Here is a 7,193-nt window from a genome sequence, read left to right as displayed (position 1 = left end):
AACTTATAGGTACTGTAGGCTATTGGAAATGAAAAATAAATAATTTATAATTATATGATAATTAAAAAAATTAAAAAAATTGATAATTAAATAATCAAAATATCAATTCACCCTTGGGTAGGCACTGCCTACCTTGCCTACCCTGACGGCACGTCACTGGTGATAACCACATTTATTTATTTATTTATATGAATAATTTCCACTGTTATTCATGCAGGATGTTTATTATTTACACCATAGTGTATAGTTAGTTAGTTAGTTAGTTAGTTAGTTAGTTAGTTAGTTAGTTTCGGTCATTGTGAACATCCAGATCTAAGGTCATTCAAAGATTCCACACATTACACGACAGGAAAAAAAAAAAAAATATGTATACATTAAGAATATCAACCGCTAAATGATGCCTGACCGAAAGGGGTTTAGGCTGAAGTCTAGACTTATTTTGCCTAACCCCTTATACAACTGAAACACTACTGTATGTCCAAAGATGACATAATTATACAGTTTCTCTCATACCAACGATGGTAACATGTAAGCACAAAACATAAACTTCAACAATCAAAATTATATTAAGCATCCTCGATCAACTTCTTTTCTAATGTTTCATTCAAGTGTTCTATACTTCTCTATAATATTTAACTTGTACATTTTCTTAAATGCATGAATAGTTTTGGAGCCCTTAAGTTGTATAGGTAGACCGTTCCACAGATCAACTCCTTTGACTGATAAACACCTCCTCTTAGTGTTACTCTTCGCCATGGGTTTTTGTAGCAGATCAGTTCCTCTGAGGTTATATCTTGATTCTCTAGTTTGAAACATCTTTTGTAAACAGTGAGGAAGCATGAGATTGTGAGCCTTGTACATCACAACTGCTGTGTAGACATCAACAAGATCATGCAATTTTAAGATATTTAATCTAATAAAAAGTGGATTTGTTGGAGCAAGGTATTCTGAATGGCTGATCACTCTAATTGCTTTCTTTTGTAATAAGAAGATGGGTTGTATATTAGTTTTATAGGTATTCCCCCATATTTCCACACAATAGCTAAGGTATGGAAGGATGAGGGAATTGTACAGTATATATAATGCATTTTGATTCACAGAGGTTTTTATTTTATACAGTATGGCAATAAGTTTGGAATTTTTTGTCTTTAGTGTATTTATGTGTGCTTTCCAATTTAACTTATTATCAATATTGATTCCCAAAAACTTTGTAACATACACCCTTTCAATTTCTACCTCCCCAATTTTGATTCGACATGGTTTGTTTACTTCCTTGTTTCCAAATATAATATATTTAGTTTTTTGCAGATTTATGGAAAGTTTATTTACATCAAACCAGTTTTTAAGTATCTTAAGTTCAGTTCCTACTGTGTTCAAAAGCAGCTCAAGATCTTTTCCCGAACAATACAAACTGGTATCATCGGCAAATAGAATACATTGTAATTTGTTGAGGACTTCGCTCTTTGTTTTAATCAGAAATAAATTGGGTTATAAATATGAGATAGCCATAATTAGGTATCATACTAGGTCCTAATTATGAGATAGTATCCGATAATTATGAATAATTCTTTTTTAATCATTATTTTACTATTCCTAGCTTCTTCTTTTTTTAACTTGCCTAAATGGGCTTCCATAAGATTGGCCATCCTGGAGTTGTTTACATTATTTTATTGATATGGCCAAATATAATCTCAAAAAATAACGTTTATCTGATTATTATTAATTAAAGAGTGAACAGGATCACATTGCTGAGTGCTGTTCTGCAACACAGAGGATGGGAGTGTTGCACTGACAAGTTTGTATCAGTACACTGATATAAACAGGATAGGCATATGGTTTTTATTCACAAATAAAGATAAGATCATACACAATATTAAAAAAAAATTAAGCCCGAAAAATAATAATAATAATAATCATATATATCTCATATAATTTTGTAATAAATCAATCATGAACTTCTCCACACTTCACTGGTTTGGAGATAAAAGAAAGCTGCTTTGTTTTAGGAGGTTTTCTTTCTCCTGTCCCATATGTGAGAAGTCATTTTCATCCAACATCAGTGCCTGATTTTTAAATGTTTTTTCTGTGTATTTTTCTATTTTATGGAATCGTTTTTGTCTCATTTGTTGTTGTTTTTGTATCTAGTTTTGTGTATTTTATTTTTTGTTTATTTTTCAGTCATTTTTATCTTTTTATTCGTTTTAGTGTTTTTTTGTTTTGCATCTTTTTGTTATGGTTTTTACCTTTTGTTTTGTGTATTTTTGTAATTTTGTATATGTTAACAGTCTTTTTTGTTTATTTGTTGTTGTTTTGTCATTGTTGTTGCATGTTGTTTTGTTTATTCCTCAGAACTTCTGTATGTATTTAGGAGTCCTTTTTGTGTATTTAGTGTTGTTTTGTACATTTTTGTTGCTTTTGTGTACTTTTGAAGTAATTTTCTGTGTTTTTTTTCTCTCTTTGTGCATTTTCTATTTTATTTTGTGTTTTTATGTATATTTTAGAACCATGTTGTGTATTCTTGTTGTTGTTTTGGGTATTTTAAAATAGACCGAGGGCCTTGTGTGGCCCCAGGCCTCCCTTCATCCATGTCTAGGCTAGATCACATGTGTACAATGTGTATTTTGTTTGACATTATTTCACAATGTCATAGACAACAAACCACTGGATTGTACTCCGTAGATATTTACTGGAATCAGAACAAAAACCACCAACTAAAGTTCATCAGGACTTGCAGTATTGATTTAGACCACAAGATGGGGCTAGAGTCCCACCAGCGTGGGGCTTATACTGAAACGTTTGCTGAAGAGATGAGACTTTTATCACAGTGGGGGCTACAAAAGTGTGTGATTGTGTCTGAAGGTCACATGATTAACATTCATGTCAGCATTTAGAATAACGACCAATCTGAGCATTAACACAGTTTTGTTTTTAGAGTCATTTTGTTTTGTAGTTTTAGTTACTTTCTGTCAGGTTCTGTTTGTTATTTAGCCTTTTTAAGTTATTCGGTTTGAGTCTGGTCATGTATTTAACTCTTGTCTGTGTTTCAGGTGTTCCTGCTTGTGGCTCCACCCCCCAATGATGTCTGTGTGATGTCTGTGTGGACTGATTAGTTCACCCAGGTGTGGCTCATTCCCAATCAGGCCTCCTCCACTATATAGCTGAGTGCTTGGGTACAGTGTGTTTGCTGGTTCGTTGTCATTGTTAATGTCATTGTCTTCCCTCCTCGTCCTTGTCATTTTTGGTTTTAAGTTACGTTTTCTCTGAGAAATAAACATGGACTGGTTCCAAGAACACTATGCATCCATCCTGCCTCCATCTCTCCTTGCATTTGGGTCCACACCTCCACTCAACCCTGACACTTTCTTCTTATTTTTGTAGTCATCTTGTGTGTTTTTGTAGTCATTTTGTTTTGTTATTTTGTATGTTTTCCTGTAATTTGGTGTAGTTCTATTGGTATTTTGTCTGTTTTTGTTGTCCTCAAAGTTTTGTGTAGGTGCATTGTCACTTTTTTCATTGGTGACTCATGTTAATTAATTTTTCAAGCCTTTATTCATCATGTATATATGTTGGTACACATACAGTATTTATTGAAATTTGTCCTCTGTAATTTAACCCATCCCTAGGGTTATTTTAAACCATCCCTTGGGAGCAGTCGGCAGCCTGTTCGGGGTTAACATGGCCCAGGTGAGGTTTGAACCGGGAACTCTCTGAATAGAAGCCCAGCCTCCTTAACCTCTAGGCCACCACTCACCATTACAGTTGATCAATTACAGTTGATTACTGATGTTTTTTGAGCGGAGCCTTCGTAGATGTGCACTACACTGCTCCCTGCCACACACACACAGAGAGAGTATTATCAATCAGTTAATGATTTGTTATTGATCAGTTATTGATCACTGATCTACGTCACGCTGTGACCTCTGACCTTTGCGTTGCTTGGCTCCGCCTTTCTCTGCTTTCTATCTACCGTCGCTCCTGGTTATTGCTGTCCAGGTGGCGGATCTTTAACTTCCTCTTTTGTCCGGGTTTCTCCGCTCGCAGTACGTCACCCCGGCTGTCGATGGGCGGGGCTAAGGGCGGCGAGAGGGGCAGAGTCATAGGAGAGTGGTGGAGGTAGGGCGAGGAAGAGGAGGCGAAGGAGGAGAGGTATGGGGAATTTCTTTTCCAGAGGACGTCGGTCAGGGTGGGCAGAGATTTATTCTCAGAGGAGGTGGAGCCCAACGGCGAGAGGCTGAAGGCGCTCTTTGACTCCCTCCTCCTCCTCTTCCTCTTGCTCTGCTGCCAATCCTCCTCAGGGAGAGGTGTGCCCGCTGACCAGGGGTGTTCATGTGAGCAGCGCCTGTCTGGCTGCTCCGTGAACGCCGCTGACGTGGAGGGGGGGATGGTGGGCGGTCCTTTGGCGGCAGGCGGCGGCTGCTCATCTGACTTTTGCATTGTTTGGCTCCGCCTTTTTTTGCTCTCCATCTGCCGTCGCTCCCAGTCATTGCTGTCCAGGTGGCGGCTCTTGTATTTCCTCTTTCCTCCGGATTTCTCCGCTCGGAGTACGTCACCCCGGCTGTCGATGGGCGGGGTTAAGGGCGGCGAGAGGGGCAGAGTCACAGGAGAGTGGTGGATGTAGGGGGAGGTAGAGGAGGCGAAGGAGGAGAAGTACGGGGAATTTCTTCTCCAGAAAACATCGGTCAGGGTGGGCGGAGATTGAGACTCAGAGAAGGCGGAGCCTAACGGCGAGAGGCTGAAGGCACTCTTTGACTCCCACCTCTTCCTCTTGCTCTGCTGCCGATCCTCCTCGGGGAGAGGTGTGCCCGCTGACCAGGGGCGTTTATGTGAGCAGCGCCTGTGTGGCTGCTCCGTGAATGCCGCTGACGTAGAGGGGGGGATGGTGGGCGGGACTTCAGCGGTGGGCCGCGGCTGCTCATTCTCAGAGTCAGAGGAGATTTCAATGATCTCTGGCGTGGGCTCATCTATGGGCTTCCTGTTGCCTACGATCAGACACTCCTCCTCCTCCGGGTGCCCCTCCTGATTGGTCGGCTGCAGAGGGGCGGAGCTGAGTGCATGCAAAGAGGGAAGCTCGGCGGTAAAATCGGAGGTGCCAGGGTCTGATATGAGGCGGTATATGTCGAGTAGCAAATTCATACTCTCGTCAAATGTATCATCAGGCCGTAGGTACATTTCTGCGCTGGGCGCTGGGTGCGGCGTGTCCTCCTCGTAGTCATCATCGGTGCGCACCGTATGCAAGATGGTGGCAAAGGGCTGCCTGCAGACCGGGCAATCGGTCTTCTGGTTGGACCACTCCTTGACGCAGGGGAAGCAGAAGCGGTGCAGGCAACAGTCCAGGTACGCCACGTTGTTGAGGCGGTCCAGGCAGATTGCACACTTGGAGTCCGGTGACACGTCCTCCGCCGTCATCGCCGAAGCCCTCCGGGGCTCCGAGCCGCAATCGCCGACACCCTCCAGGCTATGCCTCCCCAAGCCCTGAGGGGCAGCGCCTTCTGACGGGAGGTCATCTGCTGCACTTTCACGGTGGCGAGAGAGCAGCGACACTTGTGTGGGCTCCATCACTTGGATGGGAGGAAGCAATAAGGTAACGTCACTATGACCATCACTGTGATTAAACATCTCGATGATTAATCTCCGTTAGCTGGCTTGAATTTACCAAATATTCCTTCTCAGACACAAGCTGTCCTACGAACGTATTTGTAGCGTCTGACCAATAAATGGAGATAACTGAGCGTCGAAGTTTGAATAGTCCGTCATGTCTCCTTTCATATCTGTCCTTTAGCGCCCGGAAGTGATGATGCGGTGTCATGACAACCCAGCGTTCGATAATTTTATTTTCTTTATTTATTTTTATTAATGAACATTATACACAAAGAAACATAGGCACATATTCATAAACAATTTAAACATTCCATCTTCACAGGTTAAACATACATTATTGAAAAGAGGAAGAGAAATAAATAAGATAAAATAAATACTAATTATAATAAAAGAACGTGAAATAAAATAGTATCAACAAAAGCGTACAGGGGTCAGGACATAAATTAAATTATATTAACATAAATTGCTCTAACAGTGTACAGAGTTTCAGTGCAGACTCATTTATCAAAGTTTTCATAGATTTCACAATCAGAAAAAAGTCGTTTTTCCACATAAAGTAATTATGTATAAAAAATTTTTTTTTTTTAAAAATTCGGCATTTATGTATGGAGAATTTGGCTGTCCATATGAAATTATTAACAGCAAAGTCTATATTTATATCTTTAGAAAAGTAACCAAATTGAATACAATCAACCGTTAGTGTGGATAAGTTTATTCCCTTTAGTAGCAGCCAGCTCCACAATTCCTCTCAAAATATACAAACCACAATACAATAAAAAAAAAAAAAGATGCTCCAAATCTTCTATTTCACTGACACAGAAGGTACAGCCCTCCACCTCTCCATTCAATTTAAGTCTGGTAAAATTATTAGTCGGATAAATTTAATTTAAAATTGAATTCTTTAACTTTTGGACATAGTGGAAATGTTAAATTTAGTTCTTATAGTTACATGGCCAGTTTTAAAATCTCTCAATATATGATTTTAGTCAGATTAGGGAAAACATATTTTGTTCGTAATTGTCTGATTCATTTGTTAGTTATTTTAAATCATAAAAATAAATATTATCAATGTGGAGCTGCCTAGGTTCAGGGGAAGTTTTAGAATATAATAAGTCCTCTCTCACCATTATTTTAACAGGTACGGGGATTGCTTTTGTTAATTTTTCACAAGACAATATATTTCCTGAATTATTAAAGAAGTGTACAGATGTCCAAATACTTTTTGAAAAAATATTTTCAACGTAAACAGATTTTCTGTTGATCAGTGTATCGATTGTTCCATATGGGTGTGTTATGAGGAGTAAAGTTGTTTTTAAAAATCAACTTCCACTAGAGAAGAACTTGCTGATAGAAATCACAGAGCATTATGGGTAACTTATTTTACTCAAAATCACAAAAAAGTAAAAAATCTATACCTCCCACTTTATCAAAGATAAGTCTAGTCACTGAAAAACACAGAGAACTTTTGATTGCTAAGAAAACTTTTTAACCATTTGAGCTTTATAACTCCATTCGTCACATTAAAGTCAATTACATTTAGGCCTCTATCTTTATAATATTTAACAATAGCTTCCTTTCTAATATAGTGATATTTG

The sequence above is a fragment of the Gouania willdenowi genome, chromosome 13, assembly GCF_900634775.1.
Source record: "Gouania willdenowi chromosome 13, fGouWil2.1, whole genome shotgun sequence".
Lineage (NCBI taxonomy): Eukaryota > Metazoa > Chordata > Actinopteri > Blenniiformes > Gobiesocidae > Gouania > Gouania willdenowi.
This window is presented reverse-complemented; position numbering follows the sequence as displayed.